The sequence below is a fragment of the Ascaphus truei genome, chromosome 15 (genome assembly GCF_040206685.1).
Source record: "Ascaphus truei isolate aAscTru1 chromosome 15, aAscTru1.hap1, whole genome shotgun sequence".
Lineage (NCBI taxonomy): Eukaryota > Metazoa > Chordata > Amphibia > Anura > Ascaphidae > Ascaphus > Ascaphus truei.
In genome coordinates this window covers 37,835,029-37,850,166 of record NC_134497.1, presented here as the reverse complement: position 1 = coordinate 37,850,166, position 15,138 = coordinate 37,835,029, and the positions used below count along the sequence as shown (strand labels likewise).

The following is a 15,138-nucleotide window of genomic DNA, read 5'->3' as shown; positions in this document are numbered from 1 at the left end:
TCGTTACTGGCAACCCTGCATACTTACCAGGATTACTGCCAGCATGAAAGAGATATGTACACCAATTTTGCACATGGCTACAGCTGTTTAAAGCTTAAAAGGAGTCAGTACGAGAAGGTATCATGCCAAGCACACCTCTGAGGAAGACAGGCGTGGCCTTGATGTCTCTGATTTAGAGAAGGAGGGCATCATGTTATTAAAGCAGGAGAATAAAAAGGTGAGAGCGCACATGAAGTCTTACTTCCATCCTTTTTCCTATTGTCTCCTCAGCCCTATTTGTCTGAACATTGTTTGAACAGGCCGTTTAAGGCGACATACGGGCAGCAATGGTGCTGAACAAGGCTGTGAGGAGAAAGGTGCAAAGAGCTGCTGTGATCACATGCTCATTGCCATTTACTTGAGTGGCTGTTAAAGTGCAATTGAGGATATTGTTCTTTAGTGAATCTAGTATATGGTAAACAGAGGAGGCAAAGTGGATAAGGAAAAATAACCACCTGCAGATCAGTACCTGGGAGGCAAATAAAGGGTGTGGGAGGAAGGGGGATACAGAGCACAAACAGCAATAGAAACACAGTAAGAGAAACCATGTGTGACTGGTAACTCTTTGTGATGGTGAGTGGGTAAACCAGGCTCAATAATAAAGGTTAAGCCCACTTGGTTACCCCTGATCTGTATGTTGGGGTCCTGACTGTCGTATATGCATTACTGTGTAAATTATGCGACAATAAAGAATTTTTGTGAGGGTTTGAGGGGGAGAGCGAGGTGAGGGTGTTAGGGGGGGGGAGAGCGAGATGAGGGGGTTGGGGGGGTGGGGGGGAGAGCGAGATGAGGGGTTGGGGGGGGGAGAGCGAGGTGAGGGGGTTGGGGGGGGGAGAGCAAGGTCAGGGGATTGGGGTGGGAGAGCAAGGTGAGGGGAAGAGCGAGGTGAGGGGGTTGGGGGGGATAAGCCTAGTAAGAGTAGAGAGTATATCTTCTTATTCTATAACAAGAATCAAAGAAGTCCAGAGCAACATCCAATGTGACAAAAATACACAGTGAAATATATCTCTTGAAAAAAGGTCATCTAGTTAACCCTTTGGCTAAAGCGTATAAGCCTGCGAGCCACTTGTTATTCTATCCCTGACACGAGAAAAGGGTACTTAGACATTTTAGCACCAGATACAGTGTGAGAGTATATTTTATTAAAGGATTATATTTAATAGGTAAATATGCTGTATGCACAACAGAAAGACCGAACACTGCCCACCTAAATAGGTATAGGTAGAAGTTATATAGTGAGGACGGTGCATATAGGGAGAGACAGAGGCACATATGCAAACAAACCAGGTGAAATCAGAATCACCCAAAAAGAACCCTATTTGCTGCACTCGGTATAGAGGTATAATCACATAACAGTCAAATACTTATATAGTTGGCAATAGGATATACATGAGCTAAAGTAACCGCTCCAAACACTGTAGGAGGACGGGTACCAATAAAAGCCAAAATAATAAAATGTTATTTAATATTGAAACTTCGACGCAAAAACACACACAGTTCAAATAAAAAACACTATTGGGAACAATTCCCCGGTGTCACATGAGTAGTGTAATGGGTGCTGATAAATAGTAAAGCACCATGTATCCCAGTATGGAGGATAAATATAGGTGTATATGTAGCAATCCCGAAATCAAGCATGCAAAATTACAGCTTGTTATCATAACAGGTCATGAATGGGGTATATTACATGGAACGGGATAAATAAACCCACTGGTAACTCTGGCATATATGATGCATACAGAGCAAATAAATAAATAAAGGCAGACCACGGTAGGACTCACAGCAAGGACTCCTGCTGTGTTACTCTGATGGGCCATTATGTCTACAACTGACCGTCTCGGGTTCACCACGCGGGGTAACGCGGGATGTACCGGGTAAATGTTCGAATAACGGCCGCTGCATCTGTATGTCTTTATTTATATAGCGCCATTAATGTACATAGCGCTTCACAGACCCTCCAATGTGCCACAACCTGCTCATCAGCTTCAGCCTCAATAGCACTACCATTTCCAGTATGGGTCAACAAACACTGAAACCCAGATAAATCTACATCCCAGCTACCTGTCACAACCAGAATACCAGTCTCACCCCGAGTTTCTGTGTCCATCTGGTTACCTTTATCTTTGCTACATCAAATTGACAAAACATATATGGTAATAAGTAAGGAAGGGTTCACAGTTTTAGTGTAAGGACCTGCATTAATTTGGTTTACCTTGACGTGGTATGCAGGCTTACGACGCTTTGGCCAAAGGGTTTAACTAAATAACCAAGTAATTACTATTATTATTTAAGTATTTAAACTTTATACTTATTACCATATATGTTTTGTCAATTTGATGTAGCATTGGGCACCTCTGTCTTTTCTTGTATACATTTGCCACCACGCTCAGTAGCACTCATTTTGGCATAAATCTATTTTTATGATGTGGTGGGTGTAGGAGTTTGAGCTCTCTGGGAATGTGTATGTGTTTACCTTTATCTTTACCAGCATGGGCCAAGCAACTCCACCAAGACGATGAACCTGAATCCCAATGATATGATCGATTCGAGCATTTACGGACAGCACACCCCTGGCATCAACAGTGGGTCACTGATACCTCATAAGCCAACAAATGCAATTAATAAAAGGGTGGGTGGGTGTCCTACACATACTGTACCTCTCGGCATTGGCGAGCTGTGCTCTGAACTCTCCTCTCTCTGCTGCAGTCTCCGGTTCACATTCCTGGAAGTGGAGACACTGACTACATCCAGGTCACAGCTCTGTGTCCTACTGCGCATGCTCACACTAAGGGGATCATGGGAGTTGTAGTTTTTAAACTTCAAAACGGATCAAGTGTCACATACTGTGTAGAATAGAAACAAGACAGTAACATTGACCAGGCACTGTGCTAGGGAAAGATAGTTGCTGCTGCATGTAGATGTGTATACGCCTCCAGTTCATCACTGTGTATACCTGTTCTCTCTGTGTCTCTCTCCCCCCCGTCTCTCTCTCTCCCCCCGTCTCTCTCTCTCCCTGTCTCTCCTTCTCCCCCGTCTCTCTCTCTCTCTCCCCGTCTCTCTCTCCCGTCTCTCTCCCCCATCTTTCTCTCCCCGTCTCTCTCCCCTGTCTCTCTCTCTCCCTCCCATCTCTCTCTTTCCCCCCGTATATCTCCCTCCCGTCTCTCTCTCTCCCCCGTCTCTCTCTCTCTCCCTGTCTCTCTCTCACCCCTTCTCTCTCTCACCCCTTCTCTCTCTCACCCCTTCTCTCTCACCCCTTCTCTCTCTCACCCCTTCTCTCTCTCACCCCTTCTCTCTCTCTCCTCCCGTCTCTGTCTCTCGCTTCCCTTCTCTCGCTTCCCTTCTCTCTCTTTCTCAATGTCTCTCTCTCTCCCCTTCTCCCCCTCTCTTTCCCCTTCTCTCTCTCTCCCCCTTCTCTCTCTCTCCCCTTCTCTCTCTCTTCCCTTCTCTCTCTCTCTCCCTGTCTCTCTCTCTCCCCATCTCTCTCTCCCCCCACCCCTCTCTCTCCCCCACATCTCTCTATCCCACCCACATCTCTCTCCCCCCCACATCTCTCTCTCCCCCCCACATCTCTCTCTCCCCCCCACATCTCTCTCTCCCCCCCACCTCTTCTTCCCCCTCCGTGAGAGAAAACTTGTTGCTAATAATTTTGAATCCCACCACTTGCCATGGGGTATTCTTGTTCTCAATGTGAAAATCCAATAAAGTTCACGTTGGTCCAGTAATTTAATCCTGTTACCCCCTCTGATGGGATTGGGAACATGTTCTATTCCCATATAAGAAAAAGTATCCACACTTCCTAAGATACAGTTAGTAAAGTATTGTGAAACCGGGTGGGTGAGATCCCCCTTCATATGATTATGTCACATGATAGTCTCAGCATCAATATTTAAAACCAAGTCTTACAAAGACATTGGTGTATAAAATAAATAAATACAGAGGAATAAATAAGTGGACCAAATTCCTTGAAATACTGCCATTAGGAACACATAGGTTCACAATTAAGTGTAGCGACGTTTGGTCAGAGTCCCCTCTAATGGCAGTAGAGGGGAAGAGTCAAAATGCAGTCACCACTCTATGAAAAAATATCAGAGTGATGCTCTTAGCTCACAGTTCATAAAAATAATAAAGGCTACATAGAAGATGCTACATACAGTAACAAGAGACCTTTTGGATCTATAAATTGGGGACTCTAGCTCCAGCTGGACTAAATATTGATATAGATCTTGGGGCGTTTATCTAAGATCTAGTTTTGGATCTACAGGTTATCTTATGTCCCTGTATGACTGATTTGAGTTTTCTGTTTTTCTCCTTTATTGCCATTTTAGAAGCAGTTATACCAATCGTCATCGTTTTTTATATATGTAATGGTTATTCCCCCCCAATCAAAGATAGGGACCATATGGGGAAATCTACATGTTACAGTGTGGTGCAATACCTGTTAGGCTCACAGGAGGCCTGAACCTCCGCCACTGGGAGCCTGGGGTGTATCCTGGAACGTATGCTTACAGCGCCTCCACCGGTGCAGGGATTCCAGGTGTACAGAATCACCCCTGACCCAGGAACATCCATAAAGTAATCAGCCCACACCAAAGGTTATGGCTAAAAGGGTTTACTATAGGGATCAGTAACATAACACACACAGTATCATAATATAGAGAATCAACAACTCTATGCATAGCAAAACATACATTGGGTGCAAGGGCACCAATATCCCCTTGGTTAAGACCCTTGGCCTCTCCGCCCAATAATAACCCAACCATACAGTGCCCACAATAATCGGGTGCTCGGCACCAGTGTCCCAGTGTCCTGGACCCCCAGGCAGCTCTGCTCACGTGTGTATAGTTGGTGCACTTATAGATACCTGCCCGGACACACGTCCGTGCCCAGGCTTAAAGCTCTTCAAAAAGGGTCTGACGCGGGGGGCTTCCGGTGACGTCATCAAGTATGGCTGGGTAAACGTGGAGCTCCGCAGCTCCGCCAGCATTTAACAATTGAAAAACACCCTTCTGGCCTGAAAATCTTCACCAAATTAAGCTCATAGAGAAGACCAATCGACCGGGAATGTCTAAACAAAAAAAAGCGGCAGCCCAAGGGGTCTCTGAATACTTTTCGCTGCCTCAGAAGAGAGCTGAGCCGGGCAAAAAACAAGATGGCGCCGGAACACGAGATGCAGCGCTGACTGCAGACAACCGGCTGCAACTGAGAGCAAGCCCGAGGCCTGAAGAACCAATAACCCGAGCATACCTGGAGGAGCTCTTTAGTGCAATGCACTCCAAACTGCACATATCCCTACAAGCGTATATAAAAGAGGCTGTCAGAGATATCAGGCAGGATATTGCGAGCCTGACGACAAGAGCAACGGAGACAAAAAATAAAATGGAGGAGTCCCTCACACGGCAGACTGCAGCAGAGGAAGAAATCATACGATTAGGAGAGGAGATATTAACCCTCAAAGAAGGTCTGGAAGACCAAGAAAACAGAGACAGACGGCAGAACTTGCACGTCCGAAATGTCCCTGAAACAATATCACCAGAGAATATCAGACCTTACCTAATCGAACTGTTCACTTTGATCTGCGGAGATATAGATGAAAAGGACCTTGAGATTGGGGCCGGAATCGGATGATCGGAAATGCAGACGCGACATCATCCGGAGAATGCATAGCTTCTCTGCTAAAGAACGGATCACAGCGGCCTGTAGAGAGATGGAATCTATAGTATTCCACGAAGAAACCCTGCTGATGTTCAACGATCTCTCGCGGCTAACCATCATCTGCCGCAGGGAACTGAAGCCCATTACAACTCTAATGCGGGAGAAAGCGATAAAATACCGCTAGGGCTGCCCTTTTAAATTGATTGCCAGCAAGGGGGGAAGATTCCTGACCATACGCCACTCAGAGGATATGGACCCATTTGCCCGTGCGCTAGGCCTGACTCCCCCTCCATCATGGTCGACCGAGCTGCCGAACCATGGCCTCAGTGGGAGCAGAGGAGCCCCAGAACGGGCGTCTGCGAGAATAGCCGCTCACCACCTGAACCAAGACAGGTAACCATCTGCGGACTACGCCGAGACTCTACCTTAAAGAAAGGAGGTGCCCTTACCATTTTAGATGCCTTGGTTCCCGCCAACCCGCGAGCTCCGGAGATGCAGCCTACATGTCTCTTCACAGCTGAGGACGTCCGACTAGTCGCTGAGGGTGGATCACGCTCTTTGTCCCTGCATCCAGCCGCACCAGCACGCTCGTTGAAAGAAGCTGGAGCCCCGTTGGGCCCCTGCCGCTGGTTTTTTTTGGGTGTGTGGGGGGCCTGCTTGAGTGAAGACTCCATCTGGAAGCTGGGTGTGCATCCGAGGACCGTCTCACCACCCCAAAGAGAGAGCCGAGTCAAACCGTCAAACTCAGAAGCAGACGTATCGCAGGGTTTGTTGGGTGGATGGGAGGAGGTGGGAGACAAGGGACTATCACTGCTCTATGCCTCGCCGTCGGCGATCCATGGCCTCCCCCCCTACCCATTCCAAGGCCCATTAAAGATGAACCGGAGTAGAAGCCCTAGACCCCCTAGCAATCCTGAGGGGGATACCCCATTTTTGGACCCAGGGCTCATATTTACAATCTGTAGCTGCCCCTTCCCCCCCCCCCCCCCACCGGCCTCCCTCCCCCCCTACATGTCATAATATATAGCTCCCCCTTGCTTAAGACCTACAATTCCTTAGCGAGATGTCTACCCCCTATGATAAGCCATGACCGGCTAAAATCAAGAGAGAGTCCCCCTCAGTAGAGAAACCAATCTGACTAGACTCTGCCAATGTCTACACTCAGGGCTAGGGTTGTACACAACGCTGAAGTTACACACACTGTTGAATATGCTTGCATATGTACAGGGAACACAGAGTATACTAACTTGGTCCCCCTGTTCCCCTATTACCCTCCCTGTTCCCCCCCTCCCATGCTCCCCCCCTCCCATGCTCTCCCCCCCTCCCATGCTCCCCCCCATCCCCTACTCCCCCCCCTCCCCTACTCCCCCCCCCCTCCCCTACTCCCCCCCTCTCCCGTGCTCCACCCCCCCCTTCCTGGTTAGAACCATAGACTGTCACTACGTGTCTGCTAACCACGGCACCCTGCAAAGGGCATGAAAATGCAGCAGTGATTTAAGGATGCAGGTTACTGTTCACTTGTTTCGCTCACACCCATAAAATACGATGATATACTGTGGGAACCAACTGTTAACACTGCATGCTTAAATATTTTTGTACCATCTTAACCTGATATATTGAAAGGTACAATGAGGAAATGTTTTAAATGGTTAAAAATGTATGTGAATCCCGTTCCTGCTTACCTTCTATCCATGAGTGAGCCTCCCTAAGCCTCACCCTCAGCCCCCCACTCCCCCCCATCTCATTCCCCCCCCTCTCCCCCTCTCCACCCCACTCTCCCACCCCCTTGCCCCCCCCCCTCCTCCCCTCCCATCCTCCTCCACCCCCCCAGAAATCAGAGCCAAAGAGTTCACAAACCTGTCTGTTAATTACCGTACCTTACAACTGGCAAGAAAAGGAAGCACTGACTTAAAGGGAGCAGGATACTGCATACCTGGCTTGCTCAAAGTTACAAACTACAGTGTCTTACTGTGAAATCCAACTGTTAATATTGTATGACTAAAAGTAAGGGCACCTCCGTGGTTAGTGCCATTGAAAGGTCCAAGGGAGAAATGGTTCAATGCCTAAAAATGTATACGAATCCTGCTCCACCCTATTTTTCACTTAAGGATGAGACTCCTTAAGCCTCCCCCTATGTCCCCCCCTTCTCCCTCCCCCACACTATTCCCATTTCTCCACCCCGGCCCCTCCTAACCGCCCCCCCACCCCTCAACCCCAACTAAATAAGAAAGCATTCTAACTATCAGAATCATGGTCAGAGTTCAGAGAAACCAGAGGTCTTGACACCTTGAACCCCCGTGTTCAGTAGAAAGCGGCTACGCTAAAGCATGTGGGTCCTGAGGTTACCAAGCTCAGTAAATTAAGGCAGAGATACTAAGGCCCTCCAAATTGCCCAATCGGTCTCACAAGAATCACAAGGATCCCCCGAAATCCTAAACACAAGTTCTACAGCTCACAACCCCAGAAGGGTGCAAAGTTACGTAATGTATAGTTAGGGGCCCATGTTTCCCCCATCCCTAAAGGTCGTCGACACAGGACTCAAACCCCCGAGGGCTTTCAGCCCAATAACCGGTTAACAGTTACACCGGTTGTAACTCTTAAGGCCAAATTAAGGCCTAGTTTATTCTCTCTATCACCTGCTGGTACTGTCCCAGCAGGCCCCTCCTCTCCCCTCCTTCCCCTCTCCTACTCCAACCCCCCCTGGCCCTGGTCGGCTAAGAAAGACTCACCTCCACGAGCGTCTTGACAGTACTGATACCCTTCCTAAGTACAGACAAACATATTAAAAGCGAACCCCATGGCTAACCAATCGGCTATCAAACTGGTCTCTCTGAACGTAAAAGGTTTACAAAATAATCGGAAGAGGAGGCTAGCTCTGCAAGAATTGAAGATCTTAAGGGGGGATATTGTATTCCTTCAGGAGACGCACTTCACATCCCAGGATCCGCCCAAAACTTTTAAAAATGCGTTCCCAATGAGTTATTACTCGTCATTTAGTAGTAAAAAGCGAGGAGTAGCAATTTTAATTCGCCAAGGCACTCCATTCAATCTAACAAAAATAACAACGGACCCAGAGGGTAGATTTCTAGTGGTGTATGGATCTCTGGCTGGCTCGTCGATTGCTCTGATCAACCTCTATGCACCAAATGAAAATCAAATCGAGTTCTTAAAAAAAGTACTAGAAGGGGTGGACCCTGAATATTTATCCTCAATAATACTGGGAGGAGACCTAAATATGGTATTAAACCCTATTGAAGACAAATCATTCAACCCAGGTCGGTTGCCCTCCGCCCAATCACATAAAACCGGGAAAAAATTTAAAGAGATAATTAAAGAGTTCTCTCTTATGGATATTTGGAGAATCCACCACCAGGGCCAGAAAAACTTCTCCTTTTACTCTTCCCCTCACCAGACGTACTCACGTATCGACTATTTTCTTGCTACTAAGAACATCCTAGAGGCCGCCACCAACTCGGACATTGGTCCGATCACATGGTCGGACCATGCCCCAGTTTCCCTGACACTCTTAATACCATTTACCAAAACGATTACTTATAATTGGAAATTGAATGACTCCCTATTAAATAATATCGAAGTAGAGAAAGAAATTAAAAAAGCCCTCAAAGACTACTTTAACATTAACTATGGTTCGGTTTCATCCCCAGCAATCTTGTGGGAAGCCCATAAGGCCGCAATTAGAGGTAAAATTATCTCCATCGCCTCTCACAAAAAGAAAGTTTAAATAAAAATGATAAAAACACTAACAGATGGGGGCGTGTCGATGACGTCATCCAGGGCAGACGGGTAGAGGGAGAGCTCTGGAGACCCCTCTGCATAATCATTGAATTTAAGCCTCTTCACCCGGTTAAAAACACCCCAAAAAGCATATAATCTCTCCCTGAAACCACAGGGATGGCGAACAGGGGGAAAAGTCACCAGCCCCAAGGGGTTGGCAGGTTCTTTACCCCCGCTAAACAATCTGCGGAGGCGGGAGGCAGGCGGCAAGATGGCGCCCAGACATCAGGTGCACGAGGCACACAAGGCCTCATTAGCCCGGCAAGCCCCGCTGAGACTCCCCCCTCGCCAGACGGGAGAATAACGAAGGAGTTCCTTGAGGAGCTCCATGCTAAGCTCCAAAGATCACTGGAGACGAATATTAAAGAAGCGGTGGCCGAAATAAAACAGGATATTCAGGGCCTACAGGAGCGCACCACAACCCTGGAAGCCAGGCTGGATGAGGCCCTTCATCACCAATCTGAGGCCGACGACGAGATAATTCGCCTGGGCCAGGAGATCCACTCCCTCCGGGACGGTCTGGAAGACCAGGAGAACCGGGACCGCAGGCAGAACCTGCGGATCCGCGGTATCCCTGAGGCGACACTGCCCTCCCAGCTCAGGGCATATCTGGAGAATTTTTTCCTCACTATCTCCCCTGACCTCGACCTCGAGATAGACAGGGCACACAGGGCATTGGGCCCGCGGTCCGAAGATCCAAACCGCAGGCGGGACGTGATCGTGCGCCTCCACAGTTACTCAACTAAGGATAAACTGATTGGAGCCTGCAGGGATAAGGACACGATCACGTTCCAGAATGAGCCCCTACAGGTCTATAATGATCTTTCTAAGCTCACCGTGGACCGACGGAAGGCGATGTGCCCCCTAACACTACTCCTCCGGGAAAAGGGAATTAAGTACAAATGGGGCTTCCCTTTTAAGCTGATCATCTCCCACAAAGGAAAATTCCTTACCATCAGACAGCCCGAGGATATGGAGCCTCTGGCTAAGACCCTGGGTCTCCCCGCGGAACCCTTCCAACATGCTCACCAGTCTGGCAACAGGCCCCGGGAACGAGAGGACCACCCGGTTAGAGCTTCCGAAAGAATCACGGAGCAGAGGCAGTCCAGGGACAGATGACGGGTGTTCCCTGCACAGAGGGAGGCCCTCCCGGGAGATCTCCATCCTCTTCCCTAACACCACTCAAAATGGCGCCTGGAGGGACCCCACCGCATGCCTCTGCAAAAGAAGCGCCAAACGAGGCTAAACCACTGACCTTTCAACAGGGACTCCCATCAGCATCCAGAGAGGCGACCGGCTCCATCCCCGCTGGCACTCTGAAGGATCCATCCGCTGCATCGCAGGAGATCGAAGAGATGAGCTCACCTCGTGCGCAACGGATTTTCCCAAGATGGCGTCCGAGGAGTCTTCATTCCGCTGCGGAGCACCACGAGGTATCCTGATCGAGATCGAGACGAAGCAGACGTCATCACCGCGCGCGGTCACCGACCATCAGATTCCACTCCCCGCATCACGTGGTCCCGGCCAATGGATCCCGACCAGAGGCGCCGAGCACACAGCGCCAGATGAGTCCCTGCAACAGCCTGGCCCCCGGATGGTGCGCCGGTGCCCCCCCTCAGCCGAGGGGGGGTTACGAGGTCTCGCTGACGCTCCAACCCCCGACGGTCCCACAGGATCGTAGCTCCCCCCCCCCTCTACGGAGGGGCTGACGGCACAGGATATCCCGGTCGCTTCCAGCTGTGAGGCGCCCACAGAGGGTCTGTAGCACTGTTCCCCCCATGTTCTCCCCGGTTGTTCTACTCCCCATTGCCCCAAGTTTGGCAGTAGACCTCAGCTACCCCAGCGTTCATGTCCCCCGAGCCAGAACGGCCCACACAGAACTCTAAGGGCATCCCCCTATCCCCCCCTCACCACTCCCCCCCCCCGACCCACCCCCCTTTTTCCTTGTCTCTCCTGCCCCTCACCCACCCCCCTCCCCTACTACCAATACCCCCATCCCTTCCCTCTGGCCCAATACCTGCCTCACCTCCCCCCCCTCTTCCCCCCCTCTTCCTCCCACCCCCCCTCTTCCCCCCGCCCCCCCTCGTCCTCTCTACACCCTAACACCCTACCCCCATTTCCTACTCATCCCCCCTCCCCTCTCTCCTACCCCCTTCCCCCCCTACCCCCCCCTACACTTACCCCACCTTTCCCCCTGCCCCCCTAGCCTTCTTCTCAACCCCCCCCCATCCCACCCGCCCCTCAAGAGAGGATGCATGTACCCCAGCTGCAGCCCAGCGACATTTACAGGTGAATAAGGACATGAAAATAAAAAATTTCTGATACGACACAAAAGTCTGCACTAACTTTGTATTATCGTAACTGCCAGGTGTCTACACCACTGAATGTTCCCTCTGTATAATGCTTTGGGCTCAACGATTGAGTTGGTTTCCCCTCCCTCCCCCCACCTCATCTCCCTACCCCCACTTCCTTAACCCACCCCCCCTCCAATCTACCCCCAAACCCTCCCCCCCCTCCCTCCCACCCACCCCCAACACCTCCTCCTGCCCCTCGCCCACTCCCCTTCCTGTTCCCCGACCCAGGACCATCTACACCTTAGCTCTGCTATATCTCTGCAGGAATATAGGGCTTTGACTACTGCTTCTCCCAAGTTAGGCACAGGAGGGCGTACTGCCCCTATAGTACCGCAAATATTGGACACATACCTAACGGTTTGGATAAAGTGTGCATTGTTTACGGTTCAAAGTCCAGTGTTGCCCTCGCCCCACTTCCCCCCCCCTCCCCCTCCTCCATTACCCCAGGCCCCCCCTCCACCCTCCTCCTCGACCGCCCCCCCCGACCCGCCCCCCAACCATGCAAATCCACCCCCATACCCCCGCCCCGCCCTCCCTCTCCCCCACCCCCCCCTACCCCTGCCCCCCCCCATACCCCCTCCCGTTCCCTCCGGGCGAAACCGCTTACCTCCGTGTCAGTTCGGCCGAATAAGCTCACGAAGATGGGCCTGACAGGCGCTGTACCCAGGTTTACCACAAGAGGTCGCACAACACCTGTGCTACGGCGAATGTTTGTTGTCAAAACTACTAAATGTAAATTATGCACAATGCTTAAGGTCTAAAGTATAAGCCTGTACCCCCCCCCCCCACCCCCCTTCCTCAGCTACCTCCCACCTTCCCCTCTTCCCCCCTACCCCGGCTCCCCTGAGCATGAATATATAGGATGCTGAAGGTAATCAATGTTGAATGCGGATAAGACTTTTGACGACCCGCCCAAGCCTCAAGCCCCCTTCTCCCCCCCCCTACTCTTTCCCGCTCTAGGACCAACTCCCTACCCCCCCCTGTCTCCCAATTACTCCACCCCTCCCTATTCCTGCCCCCCCCCTAACCCCACCCCCCGTCTCCTCAGGGCTGGACCACTCTCCCCTTAGTCAGCCCGGCCAAATACGTTCACGAATATGGACTCGACAGGCGCATTACCCAGGTTTACCACACGAGGTCGCACAACACTTGTGCTAAGGGAGTGGTTCCCAAACTTTTCCGGTTCAAGGCTCCCCAAGGCAATCAGAATTTTTTCAAGGCTCCCCAAGGCGATCAGGATTTTTACGCGGCGCCCAAAGTAAAAACAAAGGTGTATATAAATACCTAACAGTTGCAGTGCGCAGTTGGTGTCTCTCTCAGACACTTTCACTCTCTCTCACACACTCTCACTCTCTGACCTCTCTCTCTCTGACCGCACTCTCTCTCTCTGACCTCACTCTCTCTCTCTCCTCACTCTCTCTCTCTCTCAGAACTCTCTCTCTCTCTCCTCACTCTCTCTCTCTCACCTCACTCTCTCTCTCTCACCTCACTCTCTCTCTCTCTCTCTCTCTCTCTCTCTCAGAACTCTCTCTCTCTCAGAACTCCGACTCTCTCTGACCTCCTCTCTCTCTCTCTCTCTGACCTCACTCTCTCTCTCTCTCTCTGACCTCACTCTCTCTCTCTGACCTCACTCTCTCTCTCTGACCTCACTCTCTCTCTCTGACCTCACTCTCTCTCTCTGACCTCACTCTCTCTCTCTGACCTCACTCTCTCTCTCTCTGACCTCACTCTCTCTCTCTCTGACCTCACTCTCTCTCTCTCTCTGACCTCACTCTCTCTCTCTGACCTCACTCTCTCTCTCTCTGACCTCACTCTCTCTCTCTCTCTGACCTCACTCTCTCTCTCTCTGACCTCACTCTCTCTCTCTGACCACTCTCTCTTTCTGACCTCAGTCTCTCTCTCTCTCTGACCTCACACTCTCTCTCTCTCTCTGACCTCTCTCTCTCTCTCTGACCTCTCTCTCTCTCTCTGACCTCCCTCTCTCTCTGACCTCTCTCTCTCTCTCTGACCTCTTTCTCTCTCTGACCTCTCTCTCTCTCTCTGACCTCTCTCTCTCTCTCTGACCTCTCTCTCTCTCTCTCTCTCACAGACAGACACTCTCTCGCACAGACAGACACTCTCTCTCACAGACGGACACTCTCTCTCACAGACGGACACTCTCTCTCACAGACGGACACTCTCTCTCACAGACGGACACTCTCTCTCACAGACGGACACTCTCTCTCACAGACGGACACTCTCTCTCAGACGGATACTCTCACTCTCTCAGACAGACACTCTCACTCTCTCAGACAGACACTCTCACTCTCTCAGACAGACACTCTCACTCTCTCAGACAGACACTCTCACTCTCTCAGACAGACACTCTCACTCTCTCAGACAGACACTCTACCTCTCTCAGACAGACACTCTACCTCTCTCAGACAGACACTCTACCTCTCTCAGACAGACACTCTACCTCTCTCAGACAGACACTCTACCTCTACCAGACAGACACTCTACCTCTCACTCTCTCAGACAGACACTCTCTCTCTCACTCTCTCAGACAGACACTCTCTCTAACTCTCTCTCTCTCAGGGAGGGAGGAAAGGCAGGAGATCCGTACAGGCAGCTCCCTGCACACAGACACACACACAAATACACACATAAATACACACACACACACACACACATAAATACACACACACACACACAAATAAATAAATACACACAGATACACACACACAGATGCAGATACACACACACACACACACACACACACACACACAAATAAATACACACAGATACGGGGGGGTGGGGGAGGGTATGGCTGAACGGCCCGGTCCCTGCACGGGGGAGGTCAGTGCTGCGGGGGCCTGTGCCACGTGGGGGGAGGGCCGGTGTGCTGTGGGAAGGGAGGGCCGGTGTGCTGCGGGGAGGGAGGGCCGGTGTGCTGCGGGGAGGGAGGGGGGGTGTGAGGCTGCAGTGCTGCTGGGAGACATCTGTCTCCCGGTGCTGCTCCTCCAGCGTGCGCGCCGGGCCTCCCTCTCTCAGCGTCGGGCACTCAGCGTCGCTGAGCCGGGCTGAACAGATGCACAAAGCCCCTGCATCTGTAATCAGCGCGGCGATAGTTCCTCCGGCCTGGGACATAGTAAGCGCTTAGGTGCTGCTGCTCGCTCTTGCTTGCTGCCGCTCGCTCTACCAGGAGCTTTTTGCTGTCCTGGCAGAGGAGACAGCAAGCGCGCTTGGGAGGCGGGTATCACTGTGTGTGTTTGTCACTTGGTAGCTGTCAGTGTGTGTGTGTGTGTGTGTGTGTGTG

General features: G+C 51.0%; 2 protein-coding genes across 4 annotated transcripts in view; both read right to left on the bottom strand.

Annotated features, from left to right (window-relative positions):
- The window catches only part of LOC142466827 (uncharacterized), a 37,097-nt gene extending 34,295 nt beyond the window's left edge, over window positions 1-2,802 (bottom strand). For all 3 annotated transcript variants that reach the window (XM_075572315.1, XM_075572314.1, XM_075572316.1), the window contains exon 1: window positions 2,697-2,802. The gene's annotated coding sequence lies outside the window, so the exon portion shown is untranslated. The remainder of the gene's footprint in view (window positions 1-2,696) is intronic.
- Window positions 1-15,138, bottom strand: part of LOC142466371 (uncharacterized) — a 116,509-nt gene that overhangs the window by 68,125 nt on the left and 33,246 nt on the right. The gene's annotated exons all lie outside the window — the stretch shown is intronic.